Below are 16,798 nucleotides of genomic sequence, written 5' to 3'. Positions count from 1 at the left end.
GCCAGTAGCTCCAGACTCAGGGAAAGACCCTGGATGAGATGAGTTCTTTATTCTCCAGTTAATAGAAGAAAACTGAGCTGAATGTTCCTGGGTTGGCCATAGGGATTTCAGGTCCCTTTCCTCAGCTCACTTCAGGTGGCCCTGAGACCCAGATGAAGGACAAATTCAGGGCAGAGGCCTGCAGGGTGGGGCCAAGGGTTCATTTACAGAGCCCAGGGGGCCAACCGTGGAATCAGAAGCAAATTTGGACCCAGTGATAAGGTCCAAACTAAATAGAGGTAGTTCTGGATCAGCATTAGAGTAGTCCTCAAGGCCTGTGGTTGAGTCAACAGGTTTTCTTCTTTAATCTTCTTCCTAGACCAGCCAATGACCAGGTGAGCTGGGCAGAGTAGGATAGAATGTTTCTGACTCTAGACCGTATTCTGGCTTTGCTAACCCTGCCAAAACAATGTCATGGGAAAGACCTAAACCTGTCCCCCGACACTTGCCATGTAGCCCAGGGTGAGGCATACAGCAGGCCCTCAATAAATGCCAGCACACTCAACCTGCAAGAAAACATCATCTGTGTTTTACTTGGAGTGGGTCTGTATCACCTTAACCGGGGTTGCTGGCTTGCTGTTAAGGAAATTGCTTTTCCACCCAGTTGGAGCCTAAATCAAGCCTGTCCCCACTGACCCTCAGGCCAGAATCGACTAAGTTACCTTGTATGGGTCCAACTTTTGAAAGATTCAATTTTCCTAATTTCCCTCCAGGTCCTGAGCTGAGTCAGTGACTGATTAGCTCTCAAAGAGTCATGTGCTGGTTGTATTTATAGCACTAATTAATTAATACAGGTAAAGAGCCGGGAAGATAAAGTACTAGCAGAGTGCGGTGTCTTCAAATGACTATTAACGCCCAGGCTGGGGACCTTTGAATGTGAACGTGTGGGCAAAAAAGTGCCATCACAGGTGGAGCCTTTTAAAAAGCATCAGCTTGATTACGGAAGACATAAATTAACTGGAGGAAGTAGCGCTGTCAGTGACAGACTGTCGTCAGAATCCTCTCCCGTTCGGTTTCCATTTAAATCGACACATATGGCGAGGGGTTGTTGGAGGGTTTCAAGCATATACGTGCGCTCATTCTCCCGCAGGAATAGGATGCCTCAGTTCCACTGAACCTGGTGGGTGGTATGGTCTCCCAGCTCCCCTGCGTTTCCTGAACAACAGGAAAAGAAGTGATAAACTCTGCAAGGGTTAGGGAGCCCAGAGACGGGGTGGGGGAGGGTTTCTTTCATTTTATTGCCGTCATCAGAGTACCTGGAGCCCTTCAAAAATGTCATATGGGCACAGATGCCCAGTAGCATCGAGGCCTGGCCTAGGGAACATGTGATTTGGGGAGGGCTTGAAGCAGCTGCCTGGGCTCTTCATGTTGCGGGAGAAGGCATGGAGAGAGGTTTGTGGATTGCTGGGGTCCCCATGTCCAGGAGCCCCACAAGAGTAGCTGTTACTTCCTGTTTTCTCTCTGCAGCCAGCTCAGAGCCACGTGGCAGTGGAGAGGAGGAGGCCTGCGATAGGCTGAGGAGCAGAAGGCCAGGTTTGGAGCAGCTCCCGGAGGTCTGCTGAGTCATGAGTCTGTCCTGTTCGGGCCTGGTTTCCACTTGCGTGGAAATGCCCATCAATCCTAGCTGAAATTCTCCTCTGAAATGCTCCAGGCAGCTCAGAAAACAGCCCTGGGGACTACTCGGGAGGAGGCTAGGGCCTTTGGGGTTTTGGGGAAAGATCTTGCCCCACCAAGTCCACTTGGGCCTAGAAGCATCTCAAAAGGATCACCACCAGCCCAGGTTTATGTTGAGAAAAGGCCTCCTTCCAGGGGAGTGCAGCATTCTACAATATATATTGAGTGTTTATTTTTTAATTTTCAAAGCCCATGGTCTTCATTTATAGATGTTCTAGTTGTAAAAATAATTTACTGGGAAGTTTCTATTTCTTCTTTTATCTCTTTGGATATTCTATATATAGGCTTCTGTGGTGGCTCAGATGGTAATCTGCCTGTAATGCAGGAGACCCGGGTTCAATTCCTGGGTTGGGAAGATCCCCTGGAGAAGGGAATGGCTACCCACTCCAGTATATGTAAACATATATATAACTTGATTTAAAAAATTTTTAGATTTAAGTATGGTGGATTTATAGCATTATATTGGTTTCGGGTATAGAGCACAGTGACTAATTTTTTATAGATTATGCTTGATTTAAAGTTATTGCCTATATTCCCTGTGTCATGCAATATGTATTGAAGTGCAGCATTCTAGATACAGGGCTGGGAGTGCAGAGCTCAGCTGCATATAAGCCCTTAGCAGGACGCTTTTGTGCAGTGAGCAACCAACACAGCTGTATTAAGTGTCCTGTGTCTCAGATGGAGCTTCTTCACGACCACCTTGACAGAGGTGAAGAGGAGACACTACATCTAGAGTGGCCCTAGGAGAAGGCCACCCTAGGTTCCTAGACGCTTGCTCTAGGATCAGCTGATGGCATCAGGTGGAGTCCAGTCGGTTATCCACCCTTGGGTATATCAAAAACAGCACCCGTAGTCTGGAGCCCTGGGTGCAGTTGCAAACGAGAGGCTTGAGCAAGAAGCCAGGCTGGCACTTTCTGGGCTGCTGCCGCTGCTACTTTCACTGCCTAGGCTGCTGTCCCCTTCCCTGCTGGCCCTCCTCCACTACGGGGGCTGCTGCTTCTGCCAGAGGAGGCTTCGAAGCTGGGTCAGTGGCTCTTCTCACCTTCTGCCTGCCACTTTTCTCCTAATGCGTGCTCAGTCACTCAGTTGCGTCCAATTCTTTGTGACCCCCATGGACTGTAGCCCACCAGGCTCCTCTGTTTATGGGATTCTCCAGGCCTGACTACTGGAGTGGGTTGCCATTGCTTTCTCTAGGGGATCTTCCTGACCCAGGGGTCGAACTCATGTCTCTTGCATCTCCTTCATTGGTAAGAGGATTCCTTACCACTTAGCCACCTGGAAAGCCAGTTTTCTTCTAGAACTTCCTATAGCAGAGCCTCGTTTGAAGTGGGTCAGCCAGCACAGGAGTGTGGAAACAGCAGTTTGTAGAGCTCTAGCCCCAGTGCTGGGGAGGTGAGCCAGAAGGGTGACTTTTACCGAGAGACAGTATTCACTATGCTACCTATTCACGTATGCCCATCTTGTTTTTCTCTGTGGCTTAAAATTTGAAAATAACAGAATTTAAAAAATATTTACTATACACCTACTCAGTGTTAGGCCTGTGCTAAGCCCTGGAGATGCAGTGATGAGGATTCCTGCTCAGATGGATCTCATGGCCTGGGGAGAAATAGTCAACATTGCGAGGGTGTTTCTGGCTAGGGACTGAACCCAGGGTCTACATGGATCGTCCCATTTAGTTCTGACAACAACTTGATGAGTTTTCAAATGGAGTAACAGGGGTTCAGGGAGCTTATCCAAGATCACATGCACTGAGAGGTTCACTGCCATCCTTTGTAAACTGATGTGAAGTCCTTGCTGTGTGGGTGTGGGCAGCCCTCTTGTTTGCCACCCTAAGGGAGGAGCCTTTGAAAGGCCTCTCTTGGACTCTTTTTTTGGCTGCACTATGCAGCTTGTGGGGTGTTAGATCCCCAGCTAGGGATTGAACGCAGGACCCTGGCGGTGAGAGTGCTGGGTCCGAACCACTGGCTTATCAGGGAATTCCACAGGACCTTTTTAAATGAGGCACCAACAGGCTGTGACCACAAGATGTGCGGACCCAGTCATGGTGGTCCCTGCTGCTGCTCCACGTTGTAGTACCCCTGATGGCCCACCAGCGCCCCACCTGTCCACACTGGCCTTTTCCTCCCAGACCTCCTAGAGGAGTTATTGGCACTCCTGTGTGTACATTGTGGGAATGATGTAGCTGTTATTCCTAAAATTTCCACCCTGGAGCCTCTTGTCTTCCTGGTGGGTGCTGTAGAAGGCCCTCAGCTTATCCATCTTTGTGTCTCTTGAATCTGGCACAGAGTCCTGCACATAGCAAGCACTCAGAAAGACATTATTCATGTAAATCACCTGTATAAAAAGACCAGGCCATGCAATCCACATTTGGCAGTCTTCAAAAGTAAATTCAGCCAAAAGATTTGAAAACAGGGACTTGAACAGATATTTATACACCTGTGTGCATAGCAGCATCATTGACAATAGCCCAAAGATGGAAGCAATCCAAGTGTCCATCAATGGATAAATGGATAAACAAAATGTGATATAGATTTACAATTGGAATATTATTCAGCCTTAAGAGGGAAGGAAATTCTGACACAAGCTACAACATGGTTGAACCTATTGAAAGAAGCCAGTCACAAAAAGACAAGTACTGTATAATTCCATTTATTTGAGATACCTAGAGTAGGCAAACTCATAGAGACAGAAGGTGGAGTGGTGGTTTCCAGAGGCTGAAGGAGAGGGTGATGGGAGTTATTCTTTAATGGGTACAGAGCTGTAGTGTGGGAATATGAATACGTTCTGGAGGTAGATGATGGTGATGGTTGCCAAACAATGAATATATTGAATGCTGCTTAAGGGACATCTTTGATGGTCCAGTGGTGACTGATTTGCAGTGTTGTATGGCAGAAACCAACACAACATTGTAAAGCAATTATTCTCTAATTAAAATTAAATAAAAATTATTATTCTCCATTTAAAAAACCAGCAAATCAACAACTCCACTGCAAAAGAAAAAATCAAAAAAACCCAACAAACAAACAAAAAAACAAAAGAAGAATCTGCCCTCTAGTGCAGGGGTCACAGGTTGATCCCTGGTCTGGGACCTGAGATCCTGCATGCTGTGGGTCAACTAAGTGTACATGCTGCAACCAAGATAAATAAAAATAATAAATAAATAAATATTAAAAAAATTGAAAAGACTGATATGTTGTAAAAAATGGTTAAAATGGTATATTTTACCATAAGAAAAAAGTGAACTCAGGATTCTGCACTCAGGCATCCTGGTTTGTGATGGCTCCTGGCTCTTACAACCTGGGAATCCTGCTTAGGAAAGGGTGCTTGAGAGAATGAGTCCAGCCCTGCCTCCGTAAAGACCATGAACTCCAGGGCTTATTTCTGGCTGTTGAACTAATCAACTCATAGCTACTTGGGCCTTCATTTGAACCCCTAGAGAGGCACAGCATATTAAAAATCAGAGACATCACTTTGCTGACAAAGGTCTGTCTGGTCAAAGCTATGGTTTTTCCATTAGTCATGTATGGATGTGAGAGTTGGACCATAAAGAAAGCTGAGAGCCAAAGAATGTATGTTTTTGAACTGTGGTGTTGGAGAAGACTCTTGAGAGTCCCTTGCTGCAAGGAGATCCAACCAGTCCATCCTAAAGGAAATCAGTCCTGAATATTCATTGGAAGGACTGATGCTGAAGCTGAAGGTCCAATACTTTGGCCATCTGATGCAAAGAACTGACTCATTGGAAAAGACCCTGATTATGGGAAAGATTGAGGGCAGGAGGAGAAGAGGACGACAGAGGATGAGATGGTTGGATGGCCTCACCGACTCAATGGACGTGAGTTTGAGCAAACTGTGGGAAACAATGGAGGACCGAGAAGGCTGACATACTGCATGTCATGGGGTTGAAGAGATTTGGATACGACTTAGCTACTGAACAACAGAGAGACACACTGGTCCTGCTAAGGTAATGTCTTTGGAGGCAAAGTGAGCATTTTCCCTTGGAGAAGGAAATGGCAACCCACTCCAGTGTTCTTGTCTGGAGAATCCCAGGGACGGGGGAGCCTGGTGGGCTGCCATCTATGGGGTCGCACAGAGTCAGACACTACCGAAGCGACTTAGCAGCAGCAGCAGAGCATTTTCCCAGAGATGTGAGGTACAAACACTTTTTTGGGTTGTCTTTGCAGTGTGCCAGGGGACTATGCCCATCGTACCCATCAGAATTCCTTGCTAACAGGTTCCTGGAACTAACTCTGGTGATTATCAGCACATTAGGAATTTCCTGGAAGGCTCCCAGACAGCTCCAGAGAGGAAGGGAAGGCTAGAGAACAAGCCTTAGCAAAGAGGTGGAAGTCAGGTGGCCCAAGATATCTGCATAGTGTAACAGCTTCTGCAGATCCAGGCCCCAGAGCTGGAGTGAAGGGCTTACTTCCTGCATCACTTCCTTGAGACTCGGGGCCTGGGTCAAGCAGCTGATTGACTGACCAGGAAATGGGTCACCTCTCGATTGCAAGGGCAGGACACTGGAGGGAAAGAGGAGCCTTGAAGAAAATTGGGGACCTGAAAGGAAGGGCTCTGGAGGCTCAGAAGCTGCAGTGGCAAACGTGCCCTTGAACAGGCGCCCCTCCCTGCTAAGACCACGTGGGAACTGAGGCCTCCTGGGCCTTCCTTCATCACACCGCTGCTGTGGGCTCCAGAAGGGACTAGGAACAGAAGCAGAAGGGGCCTCTTTTTGTCCACCCCGGGGCCTAGGTTGGGGTGAAGCCCCGTCTTGTCTTGGACACATCTGCCCCAGATCCTCAGTCCCAGCCCTTAGGCTGTGGGAGGGCATGGGTGGGCACCGTTGTCTTGGCTGGTGGGGGTCCACCATGCCATCTTCCAGCTGTTGCCTCCTGCTCTGTCTTGGGTAGAATGTTTACTATTGCATTTAATTAAGACCCCATAAATCTCCAGGAGTAACAGAGCAGCAGTTTGGGGCCTTCTCGCATCTTTACAGACCCACTGGGGGCAGGAAAACCAGCTGCAAACCAGTGCATGACCTCGTTTGCCCTAGAAAAATATGAATCTTGGCGAACTTTTCCCTTCTTCCCAAACATGCAGTAAAATGTTTACTTCCACGTAGTCTTTTAAATGCACCACTGATGCACTCACTCCCCAAGTATATCAGCAGATTTAAAAGGTTCATAAAAATTCCCTTCATAGGGCTACAGTAAACTTTTGTGCAATTGTTCTTCTGTGAGATTAGTGGTTCACAGACCATCTTTTTAAGTTTGATCACTGATTTGTCTGAGAGCTAATTATCAGCAGACTGGGGAATGATGAAGTTTATTTATTGCCAAGCGGGTGAATCAACATAGCCCATTAAGCCTCCGGGGTCTGATATCTTGAGGACCTTATTCCTCTGTGGAGCATGAAATGCCATTCTCTCTCCCCCTCCTTGTGCGCTTGTCTCCAGCACGGAACTCGTCAACGGGCAGCTCTGGGTATCTCAATTTGGGGCCAGCTCGGCACTCCCGGGGTGCCTCGTGGGGCTTGTGGTCTGCGATGTCGTCTGCAGACACATGTGCTGCCCAGAAGAAAGCACTTTATGAGATGCTTATGCCCCAAAGCCTGACTGGCAGGGGCTTAAACACACAGACAGTGAATCGAATTCTGCTTGCAAGGCAGGAAGGTTGAAGACATCATTGGCCACGTGCAACCTCACCTGTGGGCGTGGAGTGTGGGGATGGTTGTGATTCAACCACATCAAGCACGCTGTCCCTCCAGGTCTGTTGCTTATATGTTGTCCTCTGCCAGGTCCCCTCTCCTATAAGGTGTCCACTTGGCTAAATTCCTCACCAACTTCCAACCATGCTCAAATCTCACCTTTTCTGTAATTTTTGGTTGGCTGTGCTGGAGTTTCGTTGCAGCATGGGGCTTCTCTAGCTGTGATGTGTAGGCTTAGTTGCCCTGCAGCGTGTGGGATCTTTGTTCCCTGACCAGGGATCGAACCCATATCCTCTCCATTGGAAGGCGGATGGATTCTCTACCGTTGGTCTGCCAGGGAAGTCCCTGTCACTAATTTTAATGGTGGTAAAATATACACAACATAAAATTTACCATCTTAACCAGTTTTACGGGGAAGGCAATGGCACCCCACCACAGTACTCTTGCCTGGAAAATCCCATGGACGGAGGACCCTGGTGGGCTGCGGTCCATGGGGTCGCTAAGAGTTGGACATGACTGAGTGACTTCACTTTCACTTTTCACTTTTATACATTGGAGAAGGAAATGGCAACCCACTCCAGTGTTCTTGCCTGGAGAATCCCAGGGATGGGGGAGCCTGGTGGGCTGCTGTCTATGGGGTCGCACAGAGTCGGACACGACTGAAGTGACTTAGCAGCAGCAGCAGCAACCAGTTTTAAGTCTACAGTTCAGTGGCATTAAGCACATTCACGTTGTTGTTCAGCCATCAGCACCACCATCTCCAGAACTCTTCTCATCTTGCTAAAAGGAAACTCTGTACCCATCAAACAGCAATTGCCCGTACCCTTCCTCGACCCCTGATAACCTCCATTCTACATTCTGTCTCTATGAATTTGACTACTGTAAGTATCTCATATAAGTGGAATCATACACATGGAATTGCTGGACTATAGGGTAATTTTTTAATTTTTACATTAAACCTTTAATTTTTAAATTAAACACTTGATAGGTACTCAGTGTTTCCTGAATGAATGAATGAATAATACTGCCTTGCTCTGCCCCTTGTAACCTTGCCAGGCGGTCAGGACAGAGAGTCCATCCTTAGGAGAGTCCTTCTGCCGGTGACAGAGCTGAAGCGTAAAAAGCTGAAAAACTCAGGGCCTCCTGCCTCCACCATCGGGCTGGGGGACATGGACAAAGAGAGAGTGTGAGCTAGCAGCAGCAGCCGGCTTTATGACTTCTTGCTGCTTAAGCATTATGATTCTGTGATGGAGAGTCTGGTCCCCTCTGCCTCATAAGATGACACCGAGGAAGGTCCCTCCCCTGCTCTGTCCCATGCAGACCACAGAGCAGCTGCTCACAAACCACCTTGGCAGTGCCTTTGCTCGGACCTCTCAGGCAGTTCCTGGGCCAGTGTCCTCCAATTGTATTTCTTACTGTGAGGGAAGTAGAGCCAAAAAATTGCCCTCAATTTAAGACTGCTTGACCCCAATTTTATCATCCACCCTTCTTTCAGTGTTGTCTTTGATGTTATTTTATGTTGCCCTGTTGAAGATCCTGCCCTTGTTGATAAAGCTAAAACCAACCTCTATATATATGTATGCAGTTTCTCCCTCGGCTGAAATAGAAACGTTCACACAAGTGGTATACTTAAACGTGGATGAGTTTTGGCTTCTTCGGCTAATTTCTCTCCCCCTAGGTAATTTCTTCCTTTTGAATTCATGAAGACAATTTTATATAATGTTTATAATTGGCTTAACATTTTGATACCACTTACTTTGGTCTAGGCACCGTTCTAAGTCCTTCTCATGTAGGTCCTGTTTTTAGCTCTGTTTTTCAAGAAGGAAAATGAGACACAGAAATGTAACCTGTCCAAGTAACATCAAGGTAACTTGCAGTAACTTGCCCAAGGTCACAGAGCTTTTAAGTGGAAACCCAACCCAACTGTTGATGATCATTCCAGAACCCAAGCCAAGTTTCTAACTCGGACTGTAGTTCAGATCACTTGCTCTGGGGACTTCCCTGGCAGTCCAGTGGTTAGGACTCTGTGCTTCCACTGCAGGGAGCACGGGTTCAATCCCTGGGGGAGCTAAGATCCCAGATGCCTTGCAGCATGAGCAAAAATAAATAAATTAAAAAAATTAACAAATCATTTGCTTTGGTTCTGGTGCTGCAGTTATTAACATCTTTAGTGGACTGAAGAGGTGGAATGAAAACAGCAAGAGCAACCCAAATACCAGCCAACTGGTTATTGTAATGGGGCACTGGGTGTCCAAGGTTGAGCTGAAGAGCACCTGGAAGTGAAGGGCTTCCCTGGAGAAGACTCACTGCAAGGGGTGGGGGTGAAGCTCTGCCTGCTTGTCTGACTTGGGAAACTAAGAGCAGAAGGTAGGTTGGGGATGGGGTCTGAGAGAACCTGGGTTCCCCACCCCCCTGATGGCTGGAGGTGAGGATTTAGAGAAGTAGGGAGGAGACTCATTGCAGGTGTGTCTATTTACACCTCCCAGCATCTTGCATCTGTAATGCCAAGGCAGAGTTTTGTCCTGGAGGTGGTCCTAAGTACTGGGTATAACTGAGATGCACAGATTTCATACTGGGCCCTCTCTTACTGAGATTACTGTGGGAGTAAAGGATTGATTGGTTGATTGATAAAATCATCACTCTCTGATCTCTCTGACAGGACCTGGGGATAGAGGAGAGGAGAGGACAGAGGGTCCTAGCAATGTGCCATTAGTCTGGGAAGCGGGACTCCTAAGGAAAGGATTTGGTTGATGGAATTAAGAGGTTCCAGGGTTAAATGTTTTCTTTTCTTCCTTCCACCTCCTCCTGTTTTTCCAGTCTTTAGTAAAGTTTGTTTGCACTCAGTTCAGGTGAGTAGGGCTTTGAGAATGAGGAGGGGGCTGGAGTCCATACCTGGAGCAAAGTAGACTAGAAATGAAGGGACTCCAGCCATCCCCTCATTTCCTGAAGCCCTAAACTTTACTAAAAACTGGAGATAATAGGAGGGAATGTAAGAGTTCCTTAGCAAGAACAGAGAAGCTCATGGCAATGGTCAGTGGGAAAGGCAGCAAGCACCTGGTAAGGACATGTCAGCTCTCCCTGGATGGCTACAGCCCAGTGTGGGAGGAAGGGAGGATTCAGGGTTGCCTGACTTCTCATGAAATGGGAGCAGGGTGTGAATATCATGGTGAAGGAAGACCTCAGAAGGCTGAGCTCTCAAGGACAGTGGGTTTTCTTCTGCTCAGATCTGGTCCTGGTCCAGCTCCTAACCATCATAGGGAGGAATGTGGATCTAAGTAATTGCTAAAAGAACAGTTTTTCCAGCAAACAGCGTTAATAATAGCAAAACCTAAAACAGCAAAATCACTGGGTCCCAACAACAAAGAAATCTCATAAAACATTGTGGTAGCACTCCCCAGGCAGCACTACTCTGGGGCCTGCTACTGATGAGATACCAGATAAAGGCCACCATCACAGATAACCATAGTGTTTATTTACAGCACTAGGGGCTAGGCAGTGCATAGGGATCCAACACGTAGTGGGAGACTGCTGTGGGAGGGCGGGGAAGAAAGCAAACCCAGGAAGCAGGGATGCTTGGGGAGCCCCAGAGCCTGCAACAGTCCAATGACAGTTAGCAGATGCTGCAAGGTAACCAACAGACTTGATAAATACACATGGATTCCATGGGAACTTCAGAATAGACTTAATACAGTTCTGGAGTCCTACATGAGCAAGATTCAGTGAAAATGTTATCTGTGTTTACACTTTAAAAAATTGGGATAAGACTTGCATTCAGTAAACTGCACAGGTCTTCAGTGTATGATTCTGTAACTTTTGACAGAAATACACACTGAAACCAACACCACAGTCAAGATTTGAAACATGTCCATAACCCCAGAAAGTTCTCCTATGTCCCATGGCAGTGAATGCTCACCATTCATAGACAAATCTTGCTCTGATTTCTATCACTGTAGATCAGTTTGATCTGTCTGGTGTGTCAAAAAAAAAAAAAAAATGAAATCATATACAATGGACTGTTTTGTGTCTAGCATCTTTCACTAACATGTTTTTGAGATTCGTTCATTTTACCTGTCGGTGAATTAGTATTCCATTGTATAATACTGCATAGATAGTTTGTTTATCCATTCTTCCACTGATGAATATTTGGGGTTGTACTTAATTTTTAGCTCTTATGAGGAAAGCTGCTGTGAACATTTGTGGACAAATTTTGTGTGGACATAAATTTCATTTCCCTTGGGTAAATATCTGAAAGTGGAGTTGCTGGGTCATGTGGTAAGTGTATGTTTAAATTCCTATGAAATTGCTAGTTTTCAGAAGTGGTTGTACCTTTTTAAACCCAACAAGCAATGCGTGTTGTTTTACATTCTCACCAGCATTTGCTGTTGTCGGTTTTAAGAATTGTAGCCATTCTAGTGGTTGTAAAGTGGTATCTTATTGTGATTTTAATTTGTGTTTCCTGATCGGTCATAATGTTGAGTACCTCTCATGTTTTTTTTTTTCTTTTCTTTTGGCCAGTCTTTTGTGAAAAGTATATTCAAGTTTTTTGGTCATTCTAAAAATGGAATTAACTTTTCACTGTTGATTTTTATGAGTTATTTATGTATTTTGTATACAAATACTTTGTCAGATATATGAATTGTGAATGTTTCTTCCAGTGTGTGGCTTGTTTTTTCATTTTTTTTTAACAGTGACTCTTGATGAATGGGAATTTTTAACTTTGATGAAGCCCAATTTATCAGTCGTTTTTCTTTCAGAGGGAGTGCTTTTTGTATCTTCTCTCAGAGACTTTTACCTACCAGAGGTCAAATATTTTTCTATATTTCCTTCTGGAAGTTTTATAGTATTGACTTTATAATTAGGTCTATGATCTGAAAGAAGCACAAGCTGGAATCAAGATTGCCGGGTGAAATACCAATAATCTCAGATATGCAGGTGACACCACCCTTATGGCAGAAAGTGAAGAGGAACTCAAAAGCTTCTTGATGAAAGTGAAAGAGGAGAGTGAAAAAGTTGGCTTAAAGCTCAACATTCAGAAAATGAAGATCATGGCATCCGGTCCCATCACTTCATGGGAAATAGATGGGGAAACAGTGGAAACAGTGTCAGACTTTATTTTTTGGGCTCCAAAATCACTGCAGATGGTGATTGCAGCCATGAAATTAAAAGACGCTTACTCCTTGGAAGGAAAGTTATGACCAACCTAGATAGCATATTCAAAAGCAGAGACATTACTTTGCCAACAAAGGTTCGTCTAGTCAAGGCTATGGTTTTTCCTGTGGTCATGTATAGATTTGAGATTTGGACTGTGAAGAAGGCTGAGCGCCGAAGAATTGATGCTTTTGAACTGTGGTGTTGGAGAAGACTCTTGAGAGTCCCTTGGACTGCAAGGAGATCCAACCAGTCCATTCTGAAGGAGATCAGCCCTGGGAATTCTTTGGAAGAAATGATGCTAAAGCTGAAACTCCAGTACTTTGGCCACCTCATGTAAAGAGCTGACTCATTGGAAAAGACTCTGATGCTGGGAGGGATTGGGGGCAAGAGGAGAAGGGGACAACAGAGGATGAGATGGCTGGATAGCATCACTGACTCGATGGACGTGAGTCTGAGTGAACTCTGGGCATTGGTGGTGGACAGGGAGGCCTGGCGTGCTGCGATTCATGGGGTCGCAAAGAGTCGGACACGACTGACTGATCTGATCTGATATTGAATATAGATTAATATTGAGTCTTCTAATATTAGAAATCAATTAATATTGAATCTTTCTATCCATGAGTGTGATATACCTTTCCATTTACTTAGGACTTCTTTAATTTCTATTGTAGAGATTTTCAGAGAAAGGATCTTGAATGTTGTTAATGTATTTCTAAGTGTTTTATATGTTGATGCTATTGTAAATAGCATAAAAAGTTTTTTATTTCCTTTTTTTTTTTTTTTTTGCTGCTGCCAGTGTACAGAAATACCATTTATTTTCATATACTGACTCATACTACAACCTTGCTAAATTTACTTGTATTTTAGCAATTTCTCTGTAGATTCCTTAGGAGTTTTTAAATAAACCACCATACTATCTATAAATGCATCCAGTTTTATTTCTTCTTTTTTGATTGTTCTTTTTTTCTTTTATTGTCTTATTGTTTTGGCTAGCATCTCCAGAATGATGTTGAATAGATATGCCGAGAGAAGACTTCCTTTCTTTGTTTCCAATATTAGGGCAAGCATTTAATATTGTACCAAAATATGATGTTAGCTGTAGAATTTTTTATAAAGTGACCTTTTACCAGATTGATGAAGCTCCTTTTTATTCTTGGCTTAAAATTTTTTCTTCTACAAATGGGTGTAGAATCTTGATAAATGTTTTTTTCATATGTACTTGGATGATTTTTTTAGTTCTTTTTCTCTGTTAATATAATCCATTATACTGTTTTATTTATGACTGCTGAACCAAACTGCATTCTGTGTAAAGCTGTACTTGGTCATTATATATATGTGTGTGTGTGTGTGTTTTAATATATTACTAGATATTATTTGCTAATATTTTATGAACAATTTTTGTGCTATGTTCATGGAGCATATTGATTGGTAATTTTCCACCCTTTCTTGTTAGGTTGAGAATCAGTGTTCTGTTTTTACAAAACTAGTTATGAAATATTCTCTCATCCTCTGTTTTCTGAAAGAGTTTATGTAAGGTTGATCATTGTCCTTTTCTTAAAAGAGAGTTCACATTGACATGCTTGGGTGTCAAGTTTGTTTTTGATTATGAATTCAACTTCTTTCATGGAATTTCAAGGTTTTCTATTTCTTCTAATATCAGTTTTGGTAAATAGAAGTTTTCAAGAAATTTTTCCATTTCATATAAGCTGTCAAGTTTACTTGCAATAAAATCATTCATAATGTTGCCTCTTTATCCTTTCAGTGTCTGTAGAAACTCTAGTGATGGCCCCCTTTTCACTTCTGATATTTATAACTTGTGTTTACTCTGTTTTTTTCTTTTTTAGTCTTTCTACATCAGTTTGGTTAATCTTTTTAAAATCTAAATTTTGGTTTTATTAATTTCCGAATTACTTGTTTTTTATTTCATTGATGTCTCCTTTTAGCTTTATTACTACCTTCCTTTTAATTATAGTAGGTTAAATTTGATTTAATTTTTATAGCCTCTTGAGATGGACACTTTAATCATTGATTTAAAATTTTTATCATTGATTTAAAATTTTATCATTTAAAAATTTCCTTCTAACATATCCATTAAAAGCTATGAAAAAGTGAAAGTAGTGGAAGTATTAGTTGCTCAAGTATGTCTGACTCTTTGCGAACCCATGGACTGTAGCTTGCCAGGCTCCTCTGTCCATGGGAACTGTCCAGGCATATAGTCTCTCAAATTACTGTCCTGGCTGCATCCCACAAATTCTGATACATTGTACTTTTATTATCATTTAGTTTGACATAGTTGGCAATTTCTGTTGTAATTTTTTCTTTGACTCATGTATTATTTTAGATGTGTGTTGTGAATTTCCAAATATTTGCAGCTTTTCCATTGTGGTCAGAGAATATACTGTTTCATATTTCAATATTTTGAATTGTACTGACACTTGACTTTGATCTAACATATGATTACTTTTGGTGAACATTCCAGGCACACTTGAAAACTACATGCATTCTAGAGTTGTTGGGCACCATCTTCTAAAAGTGTCAGTTAGGTTAAGTTTGCTTACAATTGCTTTTCAAATATTCTATATATTTGTTAATTTTTTTTGTCTAGTTGTTTCATTAGTTACCAAGAAATGAATGTTAAAATCTCTGGCAATGATTATGGATTTGGGTACTTTGCTTTTAGTTTAGTTAAGTTTTGCATCATGTATTTGGAAGCCCTCCTAATTACTACACTCTTTTTTTTTTTTTTGTCATGCTACTAGAGTCCTGGCCATGGCAGTAAAAGTGCTGAGTTTTAATCACTGGATTGCCAGGGAATTCCCTCAAGTTTTGGATTTTTATTTTTTTCTGATGAGTTCTCTCTTTATCACTATGAAATATATCATGGTTATAGTCTTTGTTTTGAGGTCTATTTGATATTAATATAGTCAAATTACCTTTCCAGTTGATTTATTGCCATTTCTCATCCTTTTACATTTAACTTAGCTATTTCTTTCCGTTGAAAATGTCTCCTCTAGATAGCATGCAGTTGGGTCTTGATTTTTAAATCCCATCTGTTCTTTTCAATTAGAGAGTTTAGTCCATTATACTTAATTTAATGATTGATAGTCTACAAGTCTGCCATCTTGCAATTTGTTATCTGGTTGTTCCATCTAATTTGTATTTATTTGTTTTTCCTTTCCTGAATACCTTTGCATTATTGTACTCTTTTTTAGCGTTCCCATTTTAATTCTTCTTCTTATATATTTCAATACAAAGAATCCCACCTCTTTCTTTGTTTTGTTTTAGTTGACCACACTAGGGATTACACTGTGCATTCTTAAGCCACCACCGTCTATTTTAAATTAATCTTGTACCTCTTCATGTGACGTGTAAGACTTTTACAACAGTAAAAGCCACTTAGCCCACCATCTTTGTGCTATTAGTGTCATATTTTTAATAATACTTAATAACTACCCAACATTGTGTTACTATTTTTTTTTAGTTAGAGAGTTGCCTGACAAATAAATTATTAAAAGAAGAAGAAAAAGTCTTTTATATTTACCCACATATTGACCATTCTGATATTGTTTACTATTTCTTGTAAATCTGAATTCCCATCTGATGAGAAGCTGGCTGTCATTTGTATATATCATTGTTCCTCTGCATGCTGTGAGCATTTTTTAATTGACTACTTTTAAGATTGCTTCTTCATCTTTAGTTTTCACCAGTTTGACTTTGACCTGAGCTAGGTATAGTTCTCCTTATGTTTATGCCCTTTGGGATTCACACAAGAAGACAGGACTTCTTGTCTCTATAAGCACTCACATTCCACAAATTTTGTGAAAAAATTGGTTGTTATTCTTTCATGAGGTTTTCTATTTCCTCTTTTTACTTTCCGTCTTGGACTCTAATTATATATATGTTAGACTGCTTGACATTTTTTGCCACAAATCCCTGAGACTTTGTTCATTTTCCTCCAATATTTTTCTCTCTGTTCTCAGATTGAATACTTTCTACTGACCTGTCTTCAAGTTTACTAAATGTCTTCTTTGGCCAGGTGGTGCAGTGGTAAAGAATCTACCGGCTAATGCAGGAGACGCAAGAGACACCAAGGTCAATCCCTGAGTAAAGAAGTTCCCCTGGAGTAGGAAATGGCAACCCACTCCAGTATTCCTGCCTGAAAAACTCCATGGACAGAGGAGCCTGGTGGGCTATAGTCCATGGAGTCATACAGTCCATGGTGTCACAAAAAGTC

General features: G+C 42.9%; 1 long non-coding RNA gene across 1 annotated transcript in view; it reads left to right on the top strand.

Annotated features, from left to right (window-relative positions):
• The first annotated feature begins 725 nt into the window (after window positions 1-725).
• The window catches only part of LOC147353572 (uncharacterized), a 49,517-nt gene continuing 33,444 nt past the window's right edge, over window positions 726-16,798 (top strand). The window contains exons 1-2 of the long non-coding RNA XR_015145732.1: window positions 726-1,159; window positions 1,507-1,592. This is a non-coding gene — a long non-coding RNA (uncharacterized LOC147353572). The remainder of the gene's footprint in view (window positions 1,160-1,506; window positions 1,593-16,798) is intronic.

This window comes from Bos grunniens, chromosome 18, assembly GCF_055505025.1.
Source record: "Bos grunniens cultivar Pamir isolate PY7600 chromosome 18, Bosgru_T2T1.0, whole genome shotgun sequence".
Classification (NCBI taxonomy): domain Eukaryota; kingdom Metazoa; phylum Chordata; class Mammalia; order Artiodactyla; family Bovidae; genus Bos; species Bos grunniens.
This window is presented reverse-complemented; position numbering and strand designations above follow the sequence as displayed.